The sequence below is a fragment of the Antechinus flavipes genome, chromosome 2 (assembly GCF_016432865.1).
Source record: "Antechinus flavipes isolate AdamAnt ecotype Samford, QLD, Australia chromosome 2, AdamAnt_v2, whole genome shotgun sequence".
NCBI lineage: Eukaryota > Metazoa > Chordata > Mammalia > Dasyuromorphia > Dasyuridae > Antechinus > Antechinus flavipes.
In genome coordinates this window covers 91573828-91596853 of record NC_067399.1, presented here as the reverse complement: position 1 = coordinate 91596853, position 23026 = coordinate 91573828, and the positions used below count along the sequence as shown (strand labels likewise).

At 37.7% G+C, this 23026-nt stretch overlaps 1 protein-coding gene across 2 annotated transcripts in view; it reads right to left on the bottom strand.

Moving 5' to 3' along the window:
• PRKCE (protein kinase C epsilon) overlaps positions 1-23026 on the bottom strand; it is a 664873-nt gene that overhangs the window by 232281 nt on the left and 409566 nt on the right. The gene's annotated exons all lie outside the window — the stretch shown is intronic.

The following is a 23026-nucleotide window of genomic DNA, read 5'->3' as shown; positions in this document are numbered from 1 at the left end:
AAATGGTAGATGTTGGAATCTTTACAAACTGCTAACTCATCAGAGTTGATAGATTATTGATCTGTTCTTACAAGAAGATGTTTTGGGCCAGAACCTGAAACAAGGTACTAAGTAGAACTAATTAATACAATGCTTGTGCTTACACCTTTACTCATTGGAGTTCACAAGTATGGGAGATTCACAAAGTAAATTTTGTAACTTTGTGAATTCCACCTCCCTTGAAGCTCTTAGGGCCAGAGAGCACTATGGGAGAAACCCATAATCCCTCTCTCTCATATCCCACAATTCCTCTCTCTCATATATAAGGTTCAGACAGAGGCTCTCAGACAGAATTCAGCCAAATTACAAGCAGAGGAGAGTGTCAAGTCAGAAGAAGCCGCAAGTCAGAGTTGAGCTAGAGCCAGGAGAAAATTACTTCAGAAGGCAAGAGAGACAGATTTATCTTTGTGCTGGCTGGAGGCTGAAGAAAGCAGAGGCAGAGGCTGAAGGACAAACCTTTGGATTTGGAAGCATTGGGAGGGAGCTCTTAGAACCAAACAGAGAGATAGATCTCTAAGAATCTAGCTATCCGGGCCCAAGGAAAGAGACAAGACTTGGAAGGAGAAATAAACATTTGTATTTTTACCAGATAGCTACATTTAGGGTAATTATTGATCTGAACTGATACTAAGGCTGCCTCCAGAAAACCTTCCTCGAGAAACCTTCTCCCCCAGAGAGAACCATCATCTTATATTGTTATGCCACAGTTTTCTTTAACTGTCCTGACTCAGTTTCCTTGTACAAGTTTCCCTTGTCTCAGTCTCCCTAATTACTCCCCTAAGCTGTAAATCTCCCTCTGGTCCATGAAGGCTGAGGACCAATTAGTCTAAGGATATAAATTGTTAGCCCAAGTAAGATAAACAAGAGAGTAGACTTCCTGATTATCTTCTGTCCTTGAGAAATTTACAACATCCCTTAAAGTATTCCAAGATATTTCACTTTCATCTTTATCATAGCCTTTTCCAGCTGGGCTTTTCCCCGCTCTTTTTCCCTCTTCTTTGTCTCTAAAAGGTATATAAAGGTTAGAGATTCTCCATTCATTGCTGGAGAATGGCGGCTGGCTGTGGATGCTGGACGCTGGATTCTTTGAGATGATAGTCTCCTCCAGACCTGGGACCAACATGAATTCCTTGGTCCCAGTATATCTTTATCTCTGTCTGGCTGGACAATTTGAGACGAGAGTCCTGTCCAGTCAATCTTACTCTCCCATTAAATAAAATATTAAAAACTCTCTAATCTCTCTCCTGCCTCAGTTTCTCTGGCATTACATTTTGGAGGTTCCCCCGAGATAATAGAAACTGAGAACTGGATTAGAGATTGGAGACCTCTCCGTCTCCACCTAGGCCTGGGCTCAGGACCTGGGTCTGTTCCTTGGGAAAGATCAGCACTCTGGATAGAAAAGGAAGCAGTTCTTCCGTCTCAGTCTGGCCTACAGTGGACAACGGAATCGATTCGGCATTTGGGAGAGTAAGTCTGTCTGGGTACCTTTTGGGGTACCATCTGGTTCTGGTTCTGGTTCTGGTCTGGTCTGTTGCTAGCAACCTGTAGTCTCAGAATAAATACCGACGGGTTTAAAAATTCTGAGACGGGTATTTTCTGGGACGCTGGGAAATATCCTCTGGGTATATGTTATGTGTTATATGTTTGTTTAATGTTGTAACTGTGTAGTCTGTGTGATGTGTGTTCTATGTTCTGTGTGATTTGTCTGTTTTATTGGTTGGAAAAATTTTTAAGAACATCGTTGCAACTATGCTTACTAAAACGGAGCTCCATGTCTGTCTGTGTGTGTCTGTGTTAAAAGTTAGCAAACTTGTAAGAGATAAGGATTCAGCCTCTGTGTGCAGGCTTAGCGAATATCAAGAAGCTTGAAAAATCTTTCTCTCTCTCTCTCTCTGTCTCTGGCTGACTGCAGCAGCCTGTGAGACGGAGGGAGAAAAGTGAGAGAAAGGATTGAAAGGGATTTGGAATTTCGGAAAGTTAAAATACAGCCCCTAACCTGTTTTTGCTGATTTAAAAGCTTTGTTAAGTTTAAGAACAATGATTAAGAAATTTGGGAATTGGTTGTTTGAAAATTTGCTTGTGATTTTAAAACTTTTAACCTGTTGTACTAATTTGTGAGTAAGGAAAAGCCTACTGGAGTAAAGAGCAATAAAATTCAAGGTCAGCCTGGCCTGGGCAATAAAAAGCTCTGGAGATAAGAAGCTAATAGCTGTTAGAAGGAATGTGGTAAAAGAAACAAAAAAAAAAAAAAAAAAAAAAAACTTTAAAAAACAGCTGTATTAATTTGATTCAGTTTGTTACCTTCTGAAATATATTGAGTTATTTGTTAACATAAGTTATACTTTAAAACCAGCTCTGCTGGACATGTGTGGGTTTTTGGAGGTTTGGACTATTCACTATAGTATGAATCTTACAGGTTTTTGAAGGGAAAAGGAAAGAGGAATGCAGGTGATTTAGGAAAGACTGATTAGTAGGGGCAATTAGAGGTTTGCATGATTTAAGGAAGGTGAAAGACTTGGGAGTAGGTAAAGAGATGGGGGAGGGAGCCACCCACTCCCACTGCCTTCTGCTACTTTACCAAAGGAGCATCTGATAAGAAAGTTCTTTAAGGAGATTGTTTAAGTATGTAGTCAGGGGGAAAGAGAAAGTTGGAAATGGGTGAATTTGGGAAGAAACCTGATATTGGGAAACTGATGGGTTAAATCTTGAAAAGGATCCCCATTAGGAAATTTGAATGGGGAACCTGAGGGAAGTTTTTTTCTAGGGGGCAGGAGTGGGGGAAGGGTGGCCATGTGGAATCCTCTCCTCCCCTCACCCCTCTTAAGTATGTTCCTGCCGCTTTTTTTTCTTATCTGATTACAGCCAGTTCAGCAAACTGATTTTTAAGGACATACTTTTAGGTTAAATTGATTGAATATTTGTTTCTTGATACATAAATATTTTCTTGGTTGAGGAATATGGTCATAAATGTGATCCATACTTTGGTCCGAATATTTCTAAAAGTTTAATTGCTATGTTAAAAAAACCTTCTTGAATTCTTTTATGTGGAATTGGGTCTTTTGTATAAGTTTAAATTGATTGTATTTGGTCATCCTGAGGTTATTTAAAGGGCCTCTGAACATAATAGTTTTTTCTTTGTCCTTTTGAAAATGTTTCTGTTATGGACAATATGCAGTTTGGGATATTTTTCTATGTATTAGGTGTTTTAAAAGCAAAATGATTTGTATGTATAATGTTCACTCATGTAACATCTACCCAGATATGATCATTGTTCTAAGTTGTGAACTTATTGAGACGAAATTACTTTCTGTTATTACTATAAGGTTAGGGTAAATGTTTGTTTAGGAGTTATCAGAAATTCGATTAATGATATCTGTTATTGGAGGTAAAAGTTTTTTGGGCTTAGAGTTAATTAGTTAATGCTATTTGGGAGTTCTAAAGCTCCACCCTCTGACAGTTACTGGGACAATTGATTGATAAGCTGTTAAAACTCAACTGCTTATGTTATGTTATAGTTATGTTCTTGCATTTTTCCTTTTGTAACTGATCTCTCTGATCAGAGCAATGGTCAATAGAAACTGTTAATGCAATTCTATTATGTTATGACTTGTTATTTTCAGTCTGGTTATATGTAATCATTGTATCCTAAATGCTTGGGCAACTATTTCACCTGGTCATCTGTCTGTTACTGGATATTTGTGTTTTGTTCTTTAAGGTTTCTACATAATAAGAGGACAATTAACAGGGGTCTGTGAGACCTCACTGATGTTACAACTTGGGACTGCACCCGTTTGCGTGGCCTGTAAAGCAAACTCATCTCTTCACATAGGAAACTGCTGGCCAATTTATTTTGGCCTCCTCATATTTTGCAGCAGTCTGGTGAACTGTGTCTTTCTATCTGAGACTGATCTAATCTTTATTTGCTAGATCTGTGTTTTTGCTCTAGATTTTGGTCAAATTACAGATATTGGCTTGCTTCTGGAACCTGGATCAGCTTTGATCAGCTTTGATTGTCAGCATGACGCACCCACTCTGCAAGGAATGAGAGCCTCCTATCACTTCACAGCCTGAAACAGCAGTTTTTTTTGGATGAGAGCCATGGACTAGACCCTGAATCTACTGTACTTTGGACTGATATGAGGGACTTTGGGAATGGTTGATGACTGACTGTTAAACCTTGCCTGGATCATCTATTACTGTGTGTTTAAGATTTGGGATGGGATTTGTTACAATTGTGTGATTATTGCTGTTATGTTTGAGGGCTTTTTAGGAAATGCTACTGTATTAGTCTGTTATGTATAGGGATTTTGATTTGCTCTTGGAATTTATATGGGGAATGGTCATTTGATAATTCCTTTCCGTGAGAAGAAAAAAAAAAGGGGGGGAGGAAGAGATAGAACATTGGGGAAACTGGTATATTTTTTTTCAATACCAAAAAAGAATGGGAACCCCTAGCTCCTATTTTGTCTTAGGCATTTCTGTCTCACCCCCTATCTCACTAGTTCAGATTGAATTTGGATGCTTTAGTTTTAGAATCCCTTATTTTGTTAAAAGTGCCCTGGCAGACTCAGTTTGGGGGATTATTTTTTTTTAGAAAAGTTTTAGAAATCAGACACCTGTCCTGGGACTGGCAATCTCTCTGATCTATTTTTCCATTCCTGTAACCCCAGTTCATTAAGTATTTCAGCATTTCAAAGGACCTTGAAGTTTGGCATGAGGCACCTAAAAAGTTTGGAGTTTGCCTGCCTTGATGGTCTAACTGTGCATAATCTGCTCAGAAATCTATATTCTAATAGCAGCCCTGCCTGTTTCTCTGGGTGGGGACGGGTGGAGCTACTACAGCCTCATCCTTCTCCCCTGGAGAGATCTGCTCCTCTGAATGGGCTTGAGCCCTTGGTCCTGCTGATCTGTAAGCAGAGACAGTTAAGTGCACAAATGACCACAGATCTAACTGTCCATCTCAAACTGGATTCTCTGGCTGAGATGGTGCTCCAGAACTGTAGAGGACCTGACATGCTTACAACAAGGGAGCCTTTGTACAGCTGTTAACTCTGGGGTTATCAGGGAGAGACTTGCTCTTGCCATATGAGTCCTTACATTTTTCTAGTTTTGTTTTTGGCTCATTTGCTTTACATAAGGTGGGTCAAAGACCTCCTGGGTATCTAGAGGAAGATGCTAAGATTCAAAGGTTTGAATATTTAGGAAAGAGAGTGTGGAATGTTATGCCACAGTTTTCTTTAACTGTCCTGACTCAGTTTCCTTGTACAAGTTTCCCTTGTCTCAGTCTCCCTAATTACTCCCCTAAGCTGTAAATCTCCCTCTGGTCCATGAAGGCTGAGGACCAATTAGTCTAAGGATATAAATTGTTAGCCCAAGTAAGATAAACAAGAGAGTAGACTTCCTGATTATCTTCTGTCCTTGAGAAATTTACAACATCCCTTAAAGTATTCCAAGATATTTCACTTTCATCTTTATCATAGCCTTTTCCAGCTGGGCTTTTCCCCGCTCTTTTTCCCTCTTCTTTGTCTCTAAAAGGTATATAAAGGTTAGAGATTCTCCATTCATTGCTGGAGAATGGCGGCTGGCTGTGGATGCTGGACGCTGGATTCTTTGAGATGATAGTCTCCTCCAGACCTGGGACCAACATGAATTCCTTGGTCCCAGTATATCTTTATCTCTGTCTGGCTGGACAATTTGAGACGAGAGTCCTGTCCAGTCAATCTTACTCTCCCATTAAATAAAATATTAAAAACTCTCTAATCTCTCTCCTGCCTCAGTTTCTCTGGCATTACATATATTATATTTAAAAGAAGAAAATCACCACAGGTAGTCAGCACTATGAATATAAATGAATATGCTTGTCTTATCTGTGTTTAGAGAGGTCTGAGAAAGAGACCAGGTTGTGATATGTTACTGGCAGAAAGGTTACAGGACCTTCTCTAGCCAGCACAGCAATTGCTTTTCTGTATAGAGCAGAGGGACTGCTGGGTTAAGGTTAAAGTGATTTCCTTATCCCAGAGTCTCTCAATCCCTTTCCTGTTGGGGGAAATGGCAATATGGGAAGATATTCCTTAGCCAAGGGGTTACAAGAAATTCTGAAATGGATTTCTAAGTTGGTTGGGAGTAGAATGAAAAGATACTAGGGAAGACAGTAATAGTTCACATCCAAGAAGTCAAGAAAAGTTAAGGAAACATGTTTTTAAAGTTAAAGAAGGCTTCAGAAGAAATGAATGAATGAATAAAAAAGCATTTAGTAAGCACTTTACTTAGAAGAAAAGGAGTTAAGAGATGTGCTTAAGAAGAAGACAAAGGATGTACCTGTTCTTAAGCATAAGTCTTTGTATCTTCTGGTGCAGTCTTGGCTGAGAAAAAGGACTGGATTGATGAAACTGAAGAAAGCTCCATTGAATGAAAATACTGATTAAAGAGAGTTACCATCTCTTCTGCCAGGAGGAGGATTTCTAACCACAGCATCTCCATTGAATAGAGAAATGAGTTATATAAATGATGGATCTGAAATTAGCAACTCAACTAAGGATGCATCCAAGGAAATCGTGGTCAAACTATGGGTATATGGATTCTTGGGAGTCCTAGAGATATTTTCTGAAGATTCATGAAGTTAAAATGATTTTCATAATAATACTAAGACATTATTTGCCTATTATTTTCAACCACGTATATGTATGAAACTAGATTTTTCTTATATTTCAACCAAAACAATGAATCACAATAGAAGCAGATAGGAGATTCAATTGACAAACATAAAAGAGATTTTCTATAAAAAACATGCTAATCTTCTTTTCACCATTTTGTTTTAAAGAAATACACTTTTTTCATTAAAATATTTATATTATGTTTTGGATTTATTATTTTTAAAAATGAAAAAATAATCAATAATAACATACTAAGCATTTACTTTGTAGAAAACACTCATCTAAGTACTAGAATCAAATCAATCAAATTAAATCAAATACAAAGAATCAATCAGGGGCAGCTAGGTGGTGCAGTGGATAGAGCACCAACCCTGAAGTCAGGAGTACCTGAGTTCAAATATGGTCTCAGACACTTAACACTTCCTAGCTGAGTGACCTGGGCAAGTCACTTAATCTCAATTGCTTCAGCCAAAAAAAATCAATCAACTTTTATTAAGCACCTCATAGGGAAAACAATATTTATAAGTCAGACCATGCAAGATAAATCCAAAGTAGATGGAATATAATAACCTTGGAAGAGATAACACTAATACTGAGGAAAAGCAGAAAAAGCCACCTAAAGGAGAAACACTAACTGGTGAATTTTTAAATTGTAGATTTTTCAAACTAGGCCTAAATCTTAAAGGAAGCCAGGGAGTTTAAAAGTTGAAGATTTAGGAGGGAAAATATTCTAGGCACAATGAACAGCCAGAGCAAAAATTCAGAGGTAAGAGATGTAGTATCATGTGAGAGGAACAGTCAATAACTAATATGGGCTAGTGTAGCTAGATTGTAACTGTAAATTAAAAAAAAATAGAGCATAAGATAATAATAGTTCCTACCTCCCAGGATTGTGTTAAACACATGAAATAACATTTATAAAGTGCTTTGCACAGTGTCTGGCACATAGTGAGAGCTTTATAAATTTTGCTTCTGATTGTTGTTGTTGTTGTTGTTATTAGTGTAGTAGTAGTAGTAGTAGTAGTAGTAGTAGCAGCAGCAGCAGCAGCAGCAGCAGTAGTAGTAGTAGTAGTATTGCTACAAAGCATTCAACAGCAGAAGAGAACGTAAAATTGAACTGGTCCACCAGGAGGCCAAAATACAGAAAGGATCAAGTTTCAAGTAATACAATTGGATTTGAAATTGGTTGGATTGACAGGTGCAAAGAATTAATTTGACTTAATGGACTAATGTGTGTTTCCAAAGATCTCAAATGGAATGAAAGAGCCTGTCCTTGGTTCTATGCTGTTTAATAATTTTATCAGTGACTTGGATAAAGGTATCAATGACATGCTTCTAAAATTTGCAAATGACACAAAGCTAGGAAGTAAAATAACACACAGGAAAAGAGTTGAGAGTCACCTTCCAAAAAACAAAGAAACAACATGCTAGAGAATTGGGCTGAATCTAGTAGGTTGAAATGAATATATAGTTTAATACTTGAAGTCAGTCTCACCGAATGAAGGACATTAGTTTGTCTGGAGATTAAAAAAAATCTTTTGTGATTCAATTACATTGCAATTCATTATGAAATAGTCAAAATAGCTATTGTGATCTTGGCTTGGGTAAGAGTCATAGCTTCCAGGAATGAGGATTTCCAAATGTTCTGCCCTGAAAAGTTCTATATGCCGTATTTGAAGGACATTATTGAAGGCAACTAGAATGTTAAAGATTCTTGATTCAGTGCCCCATAATCAACTATGTCTTCCTGAACTACATCTTGCCACTTGTACCCAGATGGCTCAGGAGGAGAAAGTGAGGCATCCAGAGGGTAGGACACACAGAGAGATGATGATGAAAGTAGGGAGAGGGGAGGACAGAGAGGGATGAAAAGAGGGAAAGAGGGGTGGGAAAAGGGAGAGACAGACAGAGACAGAGAGAAATTGTGTGTGTGTGTGTGTGTGTGTGTGTGTGTGTGTGTGTGTGTGTGTGTGAGAGAGAGAGAGAGAGAGGCAGACAGACAGACAGACAGAGACAGACAGGGAGAGACAGAGACAGAGAGAGAGAGAGACAGAGAGAGAGAGACAGAGAGACAGAGACAGAGACAGCGACCGGGTGAACAGAGGACCCAATCCCGGATTAGGAATACCTGAGTTCCAATCCATCCCCAGACACTTCCTAGCTGTGTAATCCTGGGCAAATCACTTATCTTTGTCTTAGTTTCCTTAATTATAAAATGAGAATAGTAACAGTAGCTACTTCTCGAGGTTGTTATGAGGAGCAAATGAAATAATAATTGTAAACACTTAGCACAGTGCCTGATACATTGTAGGCATTATGTAAATATTTGTTTATTGTTATTATTATCATGACAAAAGCAGGCATTCCTTTTTGACTAAGAGTTGGATTACGGGGCCCCTTTAGTCTATTCGACTCTAAAATTTTGCGACTCTAGAAATTACTTTCCTTGTTTTACTCTCAAATTATCCATCTGGATGGACGGCTCAAATGCTGCTCACCAAGGGTTAATACAGGAGCTGAGCAGAAGCCAAACAAAATGGCATGCACCGGGCCACCTGCTCTCCATGAATGACTGGGTCACTGGCCTAAGGGAAGGAGATGTCATACCCAGTTTGGAGAGGAAAACCAAGATGCCAGTTGCCCTGGGGACACTTCAGGTCTGGTTTCTTAGAAAAAGAAAGCCACTACTGCCTCTCACATTCTCACTGGGGGTCATCTCAAGAAATTCAATTATTTTTTAATAAACTCCTTGTATATGCTCTAATACTTCAGCTGTGCTGTCTGCACATAGTATTGTCATCCCCCCTGGATAATTAGATGTGATTGCTGGCTAATGGAAGCAGACATTAGCTCTCTTAACTCCTTTCAGAAAGAGCTGCCTTTCTCCCCTTTACAATGCCCTACCTGTTAACAAACCCATCAATTCAGGTTTTTGTGGTCCAGACAAACTGGCTTTCTCTCTGTTCCTCACACAAAGTACTCCATCTCTCATGCTTAGAAGGCTCTTCTTTTTCACTTCTGAAAATTCTTCTTTTCCTTGGAGAGGCAGGTCAAGTGCCACAATTGGGAAGGCTTTCCCAAGCATTCCCAGTTATTAGTCCCTTCTCTGTCTCATATTTAACTATTTTCTATTTATTTTCGTTCATATACATTCACATACATATGAATAGAATATATTATGAAGATTTTTGATATATGAATATATTGCTGTTTATCCTTTTTTCTTGAAAAAAAAAAAAGCCATCATGTAGGTGATGTCTTGGATATACATATACATAGATATGTATTGCTGTCTCCCTGATAGAATATAAGCTTTCCTTTCTTTCACTTTTTTCTCTGTATTCCCAACACCTAGAAAAGGGACTGACACAAGCCTGGATTTACAAAATATTTGATTCTTTGATTGTGAATTAAAAAGAAAAGGAAGGGTAGGTACAGGCAAATATAGATCTCTAAGATTCAGAGGAGACAGCTTATACCAGTTTGCAATTTGTTAAATATTCAGTTTGAGCTTTAGAAATCTGCAGACACTACAAATCAGGGCTTGATTTTTTTTTCCCCTCATTGATTGTCTAGACTTAAGAAAGCAGTGGGGAAAATATTGACAATTAGATTAAACTTAATAGTGTATCTATTATATTTGGGGTAGAACAGGAGATGGGGGTGAGGAGGGAGAAGCTGGTTTACATGATGTCTCCTGGTGCTAGGTTTATTAAGTATGTGAGCACTATGTGAACTCTTTAGGTCCCATCAAGCTGAAAAGGGTTTAGCTGGAGCTCAGGAATAGACTGAATAACTATTATTTAGGAATTCAACTAGCTGAGTTCAGGGACCTTCATCACCAGAAACATAGCAGGTGACAGAGGAGAAACTATTGCAACTCATTAAGATGATGTTGTAAGACAGGCAAAGTTTGCAAAATGTTTAGATGGAGAGAACACCCATCACAATTCCTTTTGGTATTCTAGGGTAGCCATGTAACCATATAACTTAACCATTAGTGCCCTCTTGTGTTCATATGTTAAATCTACATGTCTGATATGTGGCCAGATGATCGCAACAAAATCTTTGATTTTTTAAATAAGTGTTTTTGACTTCCTAGGAGAAAAAGCAGCATTACTTAGATGGAGGGAAATTTGAATTTCCCTCTGCACACTTTAAGGAAAATAGGTCATGTGACACAAAGTTGTGAAAATGGCTCCTTCCAGGAAATTTCTCTGACCTCCCTGGTAGAACAACAATATCTCCCTCCTCAGATTTCTCATAGTACTTTGTCTCCATCTCTCATTAGCCCTAACCATATTTTTCTTCATATCATATTCATGTGTCAGCATACCATTCATCTTCTATTAGAATTTCCTCTTTTTAGTAGCTCCTGTTATCAACTACTTGGATACAGAAGTAGTTAATTTTCATTTTTTTTGGAGTATAACAGAAGCTTAATTAATGCGTTAATTGTTGAAATGAAAAAATCTACAGATTTTACAAGTATAAGAGCTCATTTTCCCTAGAGTTTGGTGAACTGGGGCAATCATGCTCGAGCCACACATTGGCTTCTGGCCACTAGACAGTTATACAGACAAGAAGCTGGTGGAAGAGAATTAATGACCCAGGCAATAAGTTTCTTACTTATGTTTACAGTAAGTTTACTTACTTTTTACTATGAACCAGGCACTGGGGGTACAAAGACTAAAGCAGTCTTTTCCTTAAAGAAGCTTAAATTCTAAAGGGAAAACAACTCCTATATATGCACATAATTACAACATAGATTCAATTTATGGGGAAGGAAATGCAATTAGTACCTGAAGGAAGGTACTAAGGCTTCATATAGGAGATGGTGTTTGATCTTTGAAAGAAGCTAGGAATTTTAAAAGACAAAGGTGAGGAGGGGATGAGAGGCAATGAAATTCCTAGTTTGGACAGTAGTAGGTAATGAGTTTGGTAGAAATACATAGTACACGAAGAGGAATAAGGAGCAATAAACTTGGAAAGATGGGCAGCAGCTATTTCAGGAATGTTTTAAATACAAATGGGGATAAATTTGTACATATCATAAAGGCAAGAGGGAGCCATTAGAATTTTCTGAGCAGAAGAATGACAAAGTTGCACAGTTGTGTTAATTTGTTAGCTAGATCTTTGGAAAATAAACTGGAGAGGGGAGAACCTGGCTTCAGGAAGACCCACTAAATGGTTATTTCAATAGTCCAAGAGATATAAGAGCCTCTTTCTCTTCTTTCAAAGCTTAGAGAAAAGAAAGGAGATAAGTTAGGAAAAAGGAGAAAGAGGGAAAGAAATGAGTGGGAGAGAAGAAGAAAGGGTGAGAGAAAAGAGATGAGAGAGGGTAAGAGAGAGGGATGGTGAATGATGAAAGAGGAAAGAAGGGAGAGGGGAGGAGAGGGGTGGAAGGGAAAGAGGGAGAGAGAAGAAAAAGAGAGAGAAAGAGAGAGAGAGAGAGAGAGAGAGAGAGAGAGAGAGAGAGAGAGAGAGAAGAGGAAGAGAACTTTTTTTCTGAATTTTCCTTTTTTATGTCAAGGATATAACAATTCTAGTCATCTAGATTTGCAACCCTAGAATTATCTTCAACTCTTCACTTCAAGTGACAACTTTCTCTCTCTGTCTTTGTACGTGTGTGTGTGTGTGTGTCTTTCTGTCTCTCTGTGTGTCCCTGTCTCTCTCTCCATCCTTCTTTCTCTCCTCCCCTCCCCCTCTCATCATCTCTTACTCTCTCCTATCCTCTCCTTTCTCTTCCATTCTTTCTTCTCTCTGCCTCACCTTTCTTTCCTTTCCCTCCTACTCTTTTCCTTTCTTTCTTCTCTTTTTCTCTCTTTACTTCTCTCCCTCTTTCTCCTTTTCCTAACTTCTCTCCTATCTTTTCTCCCCATTTCTCCTTTTTCCATTTTATTATATAAGGAAATACTGTTTCATGAGTTATTAAATTTATATTTTTTACATATTACATAATTTTAAATATTAAATATCATAAATATAAAATATATTAAATACATTTTCATAGCTAATATCAAAGCTAAGATTATTTTATCCTGGGGGAGTCAGAACTATTGTAGATTCTGTCAAAGCCAAGAGATCACTATTATCATAGATTATAAAATCAAAAGATGAGCACTGGAGGGGAAGTTATAGACCATCAGTTTAAACTCTGTCCCTTTACAGATTAATAAACTGAAACCCTGGGATGTCAAGTGTCTTGTCCACAGTCAATAGATCAGACCCTCTGAGTGGTCTGCCTACTATTATAAATCCAACATTCATTCTCTTGTGCCATGTTGTCTTGATATCAGTGAGAGAGATTTGAATAAAAGCCGGTGCCCTCTACTTGTCTTGTTCTGCTGAAAATTCCAACTATTCGACTCCCAAGGGCAGTAGGGTTTTACTTCCCTGGGCTGACACATGGGACATAGAGGGCTACCTAAAGAGTACATCAGATATACCTGGAAAAAAAATACAAAAATATGTGTTTTCATTCTAAGGAGGGGACAAAAGGGCCTTGGGAGATGTAGATCAGAATCTTTGAATGCAGAAAAATTCTAAATATAATACAGGGGATCAGGGAGACTTAGATCAGAATTTTTGAATGAAGAGAGGTAGGTGGGGTATGAAAGGAATATGTTTCCAATGCTTGGCTTTATCAATTGGGCTACCCTGCTTTCCACAGATTAGGTTAATTCTTTTCCTTAAGTGCACTCTCTCTTTGTTGCCTCAGTTTATTGACTTTGGTGAGTTCTTCTCAAAACCTCCATTTTGAAAGAGTCCAGACTAGTCATCTTTCATTCTTTGGTCTTCCTGGGGGTTCCCACTTCATCTCAGCTCCCCCCCTTTTTTTTTAATGTCGTATTACCCGCATTAGACTGTCATCTCCTCAAGGGCAGGAATTGCCTTATCTTTTTTGCTTATTATTCATATCCCCCCACACAATGCTAGACAATAAAAAGTACATAACAGATGCTTATTGACTAACTGATTCACCTGACTTCCTGAATGCCAGAAGACCCAAGGCCGCAAAGAAATCCTATTCCTATGGATTAATTGACTGTGGACCAACTGCAAAATCAATATTAGATCCTTACAGAATATATTTGTTTAATATCTTTCTTATGCTATGCTAAGTAAACTTCTTTTTGTCACTTGTTGAATGACTAGTTAGGTTCTTGTTTTATTCCATTATTGAACCTAAACTACCAGTGACCAACCTAAATTAGGCCCAGCCCACAAAATGAGGTGAAGAGGAATCAAGGTTGTAAATGAGGAAATTGGCAAAAAATAATGACTCATATGTATCTAAGTGATATGCTATATATCAGTGTTGACAGGGCTGTAGAAAATAAAAATCATCATCACTATGATATCCTTAATTTTCTGATGAAATGACGACTTATATTTATTTTGTTGTGTGAATACCAAGTAAAATTCAATTTAAAAAAACACAAATAGCCAGACACTTAGGTATGTAAGCTTGGGGGAAAACATCAGGGGTGGAAAATTTCAGCAAGGCCTAAAATGAGAGCCACAGCAGTCAAATTATAGTGAGTTAATATTTGAAAAAGTTTAGACTTGTACCTAGTCTTTCTGACTTCCTTTCCATTGGATCACATGCTTATTTCTCAGATCTGAATTCCCCAGGACTATAGAAGTTATGCTTCTGCTTACTCTCTCTCCTCTGGTCAGACCATATAGGAAATACTGTGTTCAGTTCTGGATGACACATTTCAAGAAGGTTACAAGCTGGAAAATAGCCAGAGATGGGCAACAAGGCTAGAAAAAGGTCTTAGGTATGAGGAGCTATTAAAAGAACTGCGGCTGATTAGGGTGGAGAAGACTTGGAAGGAACAGCATAGATATCTTCTGGGCAAGATACTTCATGGTTCTAGATATAGTTCAGAATAGTTTCTTTCCTTGTAAAACAAAGGATCTGGACACTAAGGTCTTCCTCCAATTCTAGATATAAGATCCATTTTCAAGAGGTGTCATGTAGAAAAGTGATGAAACTTCTTCTGTTTGGCACCAAAAGGAAGAGTTGGGAACAGCAGGAGAGAATTATAAGGAAGCTGATTTAGATATCTTTTTTTTTCTTTATCTTTTTCTTTCTCTTTCTTTCTTTCTTTCTTTCTTTCTTTCTTTCTTTCTTTCTTTCTTTCTTTCTTTCTTTCTTTCTTTCTTTCTTTCTGTCTCTCTCTCTCTCTCTCTGTCTCTGTGTGTTTTTGTGAGACAATTGAGGTTAAATAACTGCTGAGAATTACACAGCTAGTAAGTTGATATATTGAAGCTTTATAGACAGAATCTTATTGAGAATCAAATTAAAAGACTGGAAGCAATATCATGGGAAAGGTGGGGAACCTTTCAATTAAAAAAAAAACAAAAACCAAACTCAGAGTCACATCAAGATGATCATCTGGACAAAGACACTTCTCTTGGCATATCTTCTAAACCTGTTATATTTAGCCTTAGAGATATAAGGAACTGAAGCTAAAGCCAAAGTGGACAGACTATCCAGCCATTGTATTAGGTGGGGACAAACAAAACCAAGGTGACTGGAAACCCCTAAAATGGGAGTCATTGTCTGCTTTTTTAAAAAATTATATTTCTATCAGGCCTCTAATATCTTCATGGCAGCTGTGCATGATGTGTGATAGTGTGAATGTTAGTGGAAAAGAAATGAAAGGGACCAAGTGGGGACTGAAAATCCTATTCAGAATGAGAGCAAAAATAATGAGTTTGGAGTTGAGAGGACTAATTGTGTGTGTGTGTGTGTGTGTGTGTGTGTGTGTTGTGTGTAAGGAGCTGCAATATTACAAAGCCTTAACACGTCACATGAAAAGAAAACAGACAAATTAAGGATTGAAACTGATTCATTAGCCAGATAAAGGGCTACTCATGTTTATTAAATCATCCCAATTTAAAAAAAAAAACAAATCTATAGCAAGAAAATTATGCAGATGCTTCTGAGAATGGCTGAGGCATACTTCTAAGAAGTTAAATAACACTTGTGGTGCTCAAGGAGAACAAAGGATGAGTCAAGGGAGAGAGACATAGCTACTTTGGTGGACCCTTGATTTATGGAACTAAAGGAAAGAATGAGCAATCATTTCTCTGCACACACATACACACATCCTCTCTGTGCTTGAATGTGTTCCCTTCCCTAAAGAGAAATCTACAAGTGACCCTCCAGAAACACCGTCTTCCAGTACATACACATATATGGCCAGGTACTATGGTATTGTGGCAGAAATACAAAGAAAGCTATTGATAGACCTAGGTTCTAATTCCAGCTCCATTCCCAACTTGCTGTATAATAGTTGCAAGCTATTTTAGGAATCTTCCTCATCTGTTAGACAAAGCCAGGGTCTTGGGAAGTTCCTATATTCAGATTCAGTTCACAATTCATAAAACAATTAAGCTGGCTCAGATATATGTTATTACTAACGGTTCCTACCATCCTAGACCATCACCCTCATCTCTACCACTTCTATTTCTCAAGAGAGGCAAGAAACATCAAAAAAAAGTGAATAATCTCTTTGGCTTATAAGTTTAGTCATTTTCTCTCCTGTAACCTCAGTTTCTTATATAAAATGGGAGGGGAAAGTAAGGAAGAATCTGGATTATATAATTCTAAAAGTCCTTTCAAATTCTAAGTTTCTGAGATTCTTTGAAGTAACTTTTCAATGGGAAGAAAATGGTGAGTAAAGAAACATAAATGAGATTAAAGAATCAAATTCATCTCTCAGCTAAATGTAGCCCATTAAGGAGGTAGGAAAGGGCTGGGACCAATTGTGAACAATAACTCCCTTGAGAAGGCAAATTTCCTGGGAAGGTAAACAGGGGACCTGGGAACTAAAAGTGGGGAAAAACAGGAAGTCCCACTTTAATAGTGAGAAGGAAACTTCTCCGTTGTTTTGGGACTGAGATCTTCCTACAGACAAGGAAATCTTCCTTTCAGGGCAGAACTGAACAGAAAGAAAGATAGAGACAACCAGGATATGAGGGGTCTGGGGATCTTTTTGACCTTGGTCCTTTTTATGTGGGCCCCTGGGCCGGTGAGGAGTAAAACGTGCACACACATGAGCAGCACAGATTCTTTGGGGCAAGAGGAGGAAGAAGGAAGTTAGACAGCTGAAGCTCAATTTGGGACAGATATTGCAAGGAGACAAAAGGCTGATGTGATAGGAGCAATTTCTAAAAGGATTATGAATGCCACCCTGACTCGAATTGCAAGACAAAATTACTTACACTAGAGCTCTGTTATATGTGAAATTTGACAATTAGAGAATCATTTCTTTTCATTTTAAAGGTGCACACTGTCCCATTTAAATGCAAATAATCCTGAGTATATTCCAAATCAAACTTTTATCTGGTAACACATTAGTGCAGGAGTTCTTAATAATCATCATCACAATAATGTTGCCCAGCACTCTGGGGTTTACAAGTGCTGCTAGGTGGTGCAATGGATACAGCACCAGGCCTAGAATCAGCTAGATTCATCTTCCTGAGTTCAAATCCACTTACTGTGTAAAGATATGCAAGTCACTTAATTTGTTTGCCCCAGTTCCCTTATCTATAAAATAAGCTGGAAAAGGAAATGGCAAATCACACCAGTACCTTTGCCAAGAAAATCTCAAAGAGATCACAAAGAGTCAGACACAGATGAAACTACTGAAAAACAATTACAAACAGGTTTACAAAGCATTTTAGAAACATTATCTCATTTAATCCTCACAACAATCTGGGAGGGAGGGAGGGGCATTATTATTTCTATTTTGTAGGTGAGGAAACTGAGGTCCAATGATTCATTCAGGGTTAGATAACAGAGCCTCTGAGTAAGCATCTGAGGCCAAACTTGAATTCAGGTCTTTCTGACCTTAAGCCCATCACTCTAATCATCTACTTGGTTTTTTTGGTTTGTTTTTTGTTTTGGGTTTTTTTTTTTTTTGAGGCATTTGGGGTTAAGTGACTTGCCCAGGGTCACACAGCTAGGAAGTATTAAATATCTGAGTCCAAATTTGAACTCCTCCTAACTTCAGGGCTGGTGCTCTATCCACTAACTTCCCCTTTTAAAAAATTTCCATTTTTATGTATAAAAGAAAAACTAATAGTATAAACACTTTCGTATACTGGCTAATATTAACAGGTAGTCAGGATAGAGAAATCTCCCTCCCCTGTGAATGCAATAACAGTATTTTGTTCCTATTTAGAATGATGCTCTGTTCTCAATAGGACACATTACTTCTACCTACTTACTACCCAGATTATCTTGAATACAATGAATTAAACAACAATAATAATATAAATATAAATAAATAAACAATAATCTTTACAATTTAAAAATCTACAGCCCTGATTCAGAAATGGTTCACATTTTTCATAACTGCTGTTTTATAATTTAGGTCTGGTACCACTAGGCCACCTTTGTTTGCATTTTCCCCCCCATTAATTCCCTTGAAATTCTTGACCTTTTATTTAACTAGATGAATTTTTATTATTATTTTTTCTAGCTCTATAAAGTAATTTCTTGGCAGTTTGATTGGTATGGCACAAAATAAGTCTATTGATTTAGGTAGAATTGCCATTTTTATTATATTAGGTTCAGTCTATCCATGAGCATATTCTTTCAATTTTTAGACCTAACTACCTTTTTTGTTACAGATACCTCCAACACACACACACACACACACACACACACACACACACAACACACTTTTTACAGTCTGGTGAAACCTATGAACACATATTCAGAATAACATTTTTAAATTCATAAAACAAAATACATAGTATTAAAAAGGGAATCAATTATATTGAAATTAGAATATTTTTTAGGCACCATCCCAGAGGTGACTACTAGAAAAACACAAGAAATATTTTATATGATCAGAATATGATCTAAGGACTTTGCTGTTCACACTGGGTAAAGACAGTAGCTAATGATCAACCAAAGAGATTTGTGGAATTTTTTTTCCATGTATAAAAGAACCCAGAAAAGACCAGGCTTTTCCCTATTTCTAAGTACATCTCTGAGGAGCTGTGATTCTCTGTTCCTGGCAATGCTGAATGAGGGTGCTTTTGATGGTCAGGGGCTGGGCTCTGGGCACATTAATATTTCAGAAATGACAGTGTCTACATTTTAGTTTCTGGCACAAATCAACAACTCGCTTAAGATATTTATTTTAAAAAATCAGACATCACCTCATTGGTGCCCTATCCTAGCCAAAGCAATGCTATTTTCTGCCATTTATTCTGGGAAAGTTTCTTTTTCTTCCTGGTGACAAGTAGGAGCAAATAGCCCATGCAAGATTTATCTTCCCAGAGGCCCACTATCCTAAGCAATCTGGACTCCATGCTGTTTCTTATATATGACCTTAAATTTCCCATCTCTACTTCTGCACTGCCTATCCTTCCTATCTAGAATTCTGTGCTTCCTAATTTCTACTTCTTAGCTTCCTTCAAGTCTTAGTAAAATCCTATGTTCTACAAGAAACTTTTTCCTCTCAATGCAAATGACTTCCCTCTGAGATTACCGCCACTTGGCCTGGCATAGATCTTGCCTGTATATAACTGTCTGCATATTGGCTCTCCCAGGAAAATGTGAGCTCCTTAGGGAAGGGACTATTTTTGCCTTCCACTGTATCTCCAGTGCTTGCAACATTGTTCAGTTATTTCAGATCACTTCAACTTTTTGTCACCCTTTTTGGGGTTTATTTGATAAAAATGCTAGAGCAGTTGGCCATTTCCTTTTTCAGCTTATTTTACAAATGAGGAAACTGAGACAAACTGGATGAAATGACTAGCCCAGGGTCACACAGCTATTGTGTCTGAGGCCAGATTTGAACTGATGAAGATAAATATTTGTGATTCCAACCCTGATACTCTATCTACTGTGACACCCTAGCTGTCCCATTTGATACATAGTGGGCAGTTAACAAATACTTTTTGACTTTACTTGTCACTTCCCTGCTTAGAAACAGGAACAGGTTTTCTGTTTCCTACCCCATCAAATCTCAACTTCTTTCCCTGGATTTCATGGCTGTCTGCAATCTGCTCTTACTTCACCTATCAAACTTTGTCTTCAACTGCTCCTAACATGGGATGTTAAGGAAATGGACACATAACACACACACACACACACATATATATATGTATGTATGTATGTGTATGTGTGTGTATATATATATATATATAAAACAGAATATCACAATGCCAGAAGTTATAACGAATGTGAAGAATTCAGAAAAGCACAAGAAGAAATGTAAATTGATGTAGAGTTAAATAAGCAGATCCTAGAAAACAAGGTATACAACTGCAACAATGTAAGTAGAAAGAGGAATACAAAAGAATTAGAAAATTGTAATTATAATGAGCAAGGAGTACCCTGAAGAAGAGATGAGAAATATACTTCTCTGCTGTCTTTGAAGGAGTGAGGGACTGTATAGAACACTACATATATATAGTCAGACTTGGTTAATGTGTTTCAAACTGCTTTTTCTTTCTTTCTTTCTCTCTCTCTCTCTCCATCTTTTTTTTTTAAATTCTTTAATACAATGGCTAGAGTCCTAGATGGAGAAGAAGGGAGAAACATACTTAAAAAATAAAGTGATATGAAAACAAAAAATATTAACACATTGAAAAAAAAAAGATTTTAAAAGGATCTTAAAGGCCATCTACTCCAGACCTTAATTTACATCCTTAAAATGAGAGAAATAAGGATTAGTAAGATAACCTGTCTTGTGCAAAATCACATGGGTAATATTAGAAAAGTCAGAATTTGAACTCAGATCCTCAGGTTCCAAAATCATTACACCAAGCTGCCTCCCCAGAACCCTGTGCTTTAATCACACTAGTCTTATTTCTGATCCAGTGAGTTGCTCATTATCAATTTTGATTAAAATTGCTTCTTTGATTCTTCACTCCTCCTTCCTTCCAAATCTATTGACCCAAATCCTATCCATCTTAAGAAATCCAGCTCAGGTCCGATTCTCTCCAGGAAGTCCTCTTGAGTTTTCCAACCTATATTATTTTCTCACTTCTCTGAAAGTCTATGGCATCTTGAATTTGGGCCACACAATTTCCCATTTTATCCCATCTTAAATTTTTCTCTGATAATTTTAAGTATGTTTGTCTTGCCTTCCCAATTGATTATGGCATCTGACCCCTATGGCACTATGTGTAGTGCTTAGAACATGGTAGAAGTACTATACATACTTGAGTAGTTGATTATTTGACAAATGGTCTGCCAGGATTCTTGCCTCACTGAAGATCAAAATTTTTCTATAATATACATTTATTCCAACATGTTCTCCTTTCTTCCTTCTCCACATTGTATATAGAAGGTAAAAACCATTGGCCTAGATATAAACTATAGAAGGCCATCAGGAGATTCTTGTCATAAAAGCTCCTTGCTATTCTGCGGAAATTAACTTCCTGAAATTGAGATTTGGACAAAATTCTGAAGGTAAGTTTTTAGCTAAGAAGCAAGTATCTCTTACTTCAGGGTCAATTCCTTCTCAAGAGTTAGTGGGAAATAGGACCCAATAGAAAAATCAGATGGTAAAATGGGTCAGAATGGGTTAGAACGTACTAAATGATAGCATTAGAGATTCTAGTGATCTGATACTTTGATTCAATCAATATAGGTATTTTCTCTCTGTGTATCTCTCTATACTTTCTTGTCTTTGCTCCCTGTCTTTGTAATTATTGTCAATAACCACCCATAAATCTTCTACAGGAGACTACCAGACCCTGAGATGCAGGACTTCCCTCTAGATTTCTTAAACCTGTGTGGAGAGTAATGGAGGCCAGGCATTGTTCAATATTGACCATTTATTCTTAATATAGAATCTGTCCACCTTCTGTCTTGTCATGCATCATTCTGACAATATCCTTAAACTATTTCTCCTGTGCAGTTTTGCACTGGTAATAGGTCACAATGCACTCACTTCTATCTTGCACTTCATCACTACCTTTTGAATGACCTGCTGAATTATACTAGGACTGCACAAGGATGCTCCTTTAGAGGAGCTCATAAGACGCTGTGCCACAGTGGGCACAGGTGCCTTTTATAGCCAGGCTATGATGCAGACTTCCCAAAATCCAAACATGAGAAGACAGAGTCCCTCCTGACAAGGGACTCCCAGAGAGACTTGTAGATGCTTTCAGTGTGGAAAAGTAGGATATCTGAAAGCTCAATGTTGGTATAGAGATAGAATGGGAAAACAAGGTGGGAGAACAAGACCCCAAACCCCATGTCCAAAATGCAACAGAGGCTTCCATTGGGCCTCAGAATGCAGACAGATTCAGGGAAACGGGATGAGGGGCCCAGCCCCAGGGCCCAAGGCAAAAAACACTTGGGGCATGATGGCAGCCAATGGTGCACCCAGAGAGTGCCTAGAAGTCCAGTACCCAGACATGACCAATCAGCCAGAAAGCCACATGATGGGAGAAGGGGATTACACAATCAACCAGCCTGCGGTTCCCATTTCTTGTGACTCAAAGCCATACAGTATCAGCAGAAGAATAGTAATGTATGAAAAAAGTGGATATTGGTTTCAGAGAAAGCTTCTAATTGTTAAAAATTTTAAACCAGACCCCAAGGCAATCTGTTTTCTGTAGTATTCCTTAATGTTGAGCTTGGTTCAGGTCAGCAAAATATTAAGAATAAAAGATCCCATATTGTGCTTACTGTTTGTTGCCTATTTTCAAAAACATTTGATTTAATAAAGTAAAACATTGGCCTAAAAGCCCCCCTTGGATACTCAAAAGTATATTCTCATAAATAATTGTTGAATTGAATTAAATTAATTCAATGAGTAACCTATCTACATTTCCTCATGGGGTGATATAACTTCTTTTTTTTTAATTTATAAAATAAAACAAGCATTTCTATAACATGATATAGTTTAAGGGGGGAAAAGATGATTATATGTGAAACTGCAAGTCTGTTATGCAAAACTTGCTATTCCTTTCAAATCTACAACACAATTCTCATGTAAATTTCTTTTTTTCTTTCCCTCCCTCCTGCTCCTGAAATGATTATCATTAAATACAAATAGGAAAATATATATATGTTATATATGTCCAATTTATCCATATATGTAAAATCATTCTATATATGCTTCTACTTATCAGTTCTTTCTCTCGATAAAGTCCTCTATTCTTGAACATTTCCACTTGATGAAACTTTACATATCCCTCTAGGTACCATCATGGAATAAAGGAGGGAAACCTATCCCCTAATTTATGTCCATCAACATCCTCTTTTAAAAGTCAGCTTTAAACTTACCTCCTCTGAAGATCCTCAGGTGATAACTCCTCCTCTCTGAGCTTTCTACCGT